The sequence below is a fragment of the Myotis brandtii genome, unplaced genomic scaffold (genome assembly GCF_000412655.1).
Source record: "Myotis brandtii unplaced genomic scaffold, ASM41265v1 scaffold241, whole genome shotgun sequence".
Taxonomy (NCBI): Eukaryota; Metazoa; Chordata; class Mammalia; order Chiroptera; family Vespertilionidae; genus Myotis; species Myotis brandtii.
The window spans coordinates 436,009-439,584 of record NW_005359102.1 but is presented as its reverse complement, the minus strand read 5'-3'; the positions used below and the strand labels follow the sequence as shown (position 1 = coordinate 439,584).

General features: G+C 43.1%; 1 protein-coding gene across 3 annotated transcripts in view; it reads right to left on the bottom strand.

Annotated features, from left to right (window-relative positions):
• LOC102240533 (zinc finger protein 14 homolog) overlaps positions 1-3,576 on the bottom strand; it is a 46,087-nt gene that overhangs the window by 29,479 nt on the left and 13,032 nt on the right. The window lies entirely within an intron of this gene.

Genomic DNA, 3,576 nt, shown 5'->3' with positions numbered 1-3,576 from the left:
CAGGGTTCCCACTGTAGTTTGACATTCTGCTCAATGCTGCTCTGCCTCTGTATCCATTTTTGTTCATCAGTCTATAATGGTCCTTATTATTCATAAATGAGTGAGTTCATGTGGTATTTTTCTCAGCTTCCCAGGGGCCGTCTCAGCCTCACAGGGGCCATCTCAGCCTCACAGGGGCCGTCCCAGCCTCACAAGGGCCGTCTCAGCCTCACAGGGGCCGCCTTAACCTCACAGGGGCCGTCTCAACCTCACCGGGGCTGTCTCAACCTCACCGGGGCCGTTTCAGCCTCACTGGGTCCGATTCAGCCTCACTGGGGCCGTCTCGACCTCACCAGTGCCGTCTCGACCTCACTGGGGCCGATTCGACCTCACCGGGGCCGTCTCAACATCACCGGGGCCATCTCAACCTCACCGGGGTCATCTCACCCATCAGGGCTTCGTCTCAACCTCACCGGGGCTGTCCCAGCCTCACAGGGGCCGTCCCAACCTCACCGGGGCCGTCTCAACCTCACCGGGGCCGTCTCAACCTCACCAGGGCCGTCCTTCTTACTTTTTATTATCCATTACCCATCACTGACCATCTTTCCTCATTCCTAAGTCAGAGGATACTGAATTGGGAAGATATCATTCTGAACCAGTGGTTTTCAATTAGAAGTGATTTTATTTTTCAGAAGACAACTGGCCATATCTAGAGACAATTTTGATTGTCACAAGTTGGAGAAGGAGGTGTGTTACAGGCATCTAATTGGTAGAAGTTAGGGAAACCTTTAGACATCCTAAATGCAGAGGACAATCCCCCACAATAAAAGATTTTCTGGCTCAAAATACGAATAGTTCCAAGGTTGAGAAACCCTGCTCTGGACCAGCACATCCCATAAAACTACACAATGGACTTGTTGCTGGTATTCTTCTCTCAGGATTTCCTAAATGACTGTTAATATTTCCATATGCAGTCCTGTTCTGATCACCTCCTATTCATTCATTAGATGGCCCTCAGCTTCCCAGGGGCCGTCTAGTATTCCCAGGCCCTACATAGCATGAGAGGCTTAATACCTGACACCAGTAGTGTATTAGTCATGTACACTCACAGCCCAGCCAAGGAGGACACCAAACGTCATGCAGGGCCACACAGGGGTTGCACTCAGGAATAGAGTGAATAAGCAGGGTCTGTGGGAGGCAGGCTTTGTAGTAAAAAGAGGGTGAGGTGTTTCCTGGTTCCCACAGGAGGATGTGATGGGGCTTGTGTAATTCTGCAGGCTGGCAGGGGAGTAAAACCAATACATTAAGAATCAGGAGGGCTGCTTCTCTGGCTGATAGGGGAACTAACCACATAGGGAGTCTTTCCTGCTGGATGATAAGCACATCTGGTGAGAGCAGGAGAACTCATGGTTAAGCCTAAAATTTTATGTACTGCTTTTAGGCCTTGTAACATAAGGCCCTAATCACATCCCTACCTAATCCACCCAATTGTAAAAGCCTTACATATCACAAAACCTCAACACATACAGAGATGGAGACCAGCCAATAATAATCTCATGTGGAGAACTTTGTAATTTTCCCTATAGCAATCAAATAGGATAAGATTCTCTCATCAAACCATAGATCTTCAAGGAAAGTTCAAAACTGGGGTCTCCAACTTATTATCAATAATCCATTCCCCCAAGTCAGGCATTCTATCATTACATTTTTGACTAATTACCTATTTTCCCATCCTTTTAAATCAAAGATTTATATTGCATTATACATCAATTTCAACCCCTCAACTAGTTTCACATTTCTCCCCAGTATAGAATTATAGTACACAGGGGTTAGTGCACATGTACTTTGGCTTTAGTATTTTCATTGTGTGTTTTTTTGTTTTGTTTTGTTTTTTACTGAACTCTTATTTCTCACTTGAACTGTTTCTTTCTCCACAGTTTCTTCCAACTTTTTCCAACTTTTTAGGAACTCATTTTATACTAGGCACAAACAAGGGCTACATGTGAAGTACACTATGAAAATGCATTTCCAACAAAAACATAATGGCAGGAATGGCTCACTTTCAATATGATGGTCTAATGCCTCCTTTATAAATCAGCAGCACCAGATATACACATCCCCTAAAGAATATTTGCATGTATTTCAAAACATCTGCAGATGGTTCTGATGGTCTATCAATTGCATTTGGAATAAATAAGACTCTTGCTGCACATTGTTTTTTGTTTTAAAATGTTGCATTGAACTATACAATTTTACTTACCAAGTTCTAAAAATAGGCAAAATTAACTTATGGTATATGACATCAAGATAGAGGTTACATTTGGACTGGGTGGGTAGGGTGTGGCTAAGAAGGGGACATCTGAAGTGCTAGTTATATTCTCTTTCTTGACCTGAGGACTGGTGGCATACATGCATTCAATTTATAGAAATTCATTTAGCTGTACACTCAGAACTTGTGCACTTTTCTCTATGTACACTATATGTCAATTTAAAAGTTCAAAAAGAACCCTAGCTGGTTTGGCTCAGTGGACAGAGCGTCGGCCTGTGGACCAAAGGTGCCCAGGTTCAATTCCAGTCAAGGGCTTATACTTTGGTTGCAAGACCCTCCCCGACCCGGGCCCTGGTCGGGGTGTGTGCAGGAGGCAACCAATCGATGTTACTCTCACATCTATGTATCTCTCTGTCTTTCCTTCTCTCTTTCACCCTTTCTAAAGAATATCAATGTTGGTTGCGGGCACATCCCCAGTAGGAGGTGTGCAGGAGGCAGCTGATCGATATTTCTCTCTCATTGATGTTTCTAACTCTCTATCTCTCTCCCTTCCTCTCTGTAAAAAATCAATAAAATATATTAAAAAAAAAAGAATATCAATGGAAAATATCCCCAAGTGAGGATTAAAAAATAATAAATAAATAAATAAATAAATAGTTCAAAAAACTTTTTTAAAATGTTAAATTGTGTGTTGGGGATATAAATTTTTCCTTCATAAAACTCACTGTACTCAGAGAAATATAGTATCTCTGAAGTTTAGTATTAAAATCAAAACCTTGTTCTGTTGGAAAAAGTGAATAGGCAGAATATTCTGCAGAGAATACCTGCATTTTTATCAAGGTTTTATTCCCTCATAGCCCTTGACAGATTTTGTAGACAGGAGATAGTCCACGTTAGTGGAGGGTGGGGGGAGGGTAGAGAAAGAGTACGTGAAGAGGACCCTGGACTATTTGTCCCCAATTCTCATGGGAATGAGAAAAACTATAGCAGGTTCGTGGATGGGGTTCTGTTAAACAGGAAATTTCAGGATAAGAAATGAGTATGTACACTGCTGGTGGTAATGCAGACTGGTGCAGCCACTATGGAAGACAGTATGGAGTTTCCTCAAAAAGTTAAAAATGCGCCCTGACTGGTTTGGCTCAGTGGATAGAGCGTTGGCCTGTGGACTGAAGGGTCTTGGGTTCGATTCCGGTCAAGGGCATGTACCTTGGTTGCGGGCACATCCCCAGTAGGAGGTGTGCAGGAGGCAGCTGATCGATATTTCTCTCTCATTGATGTTTCTAACTCTCTATCTCTCTCCCTTCCTCTCTGTAAAAAAAGCAATAAAA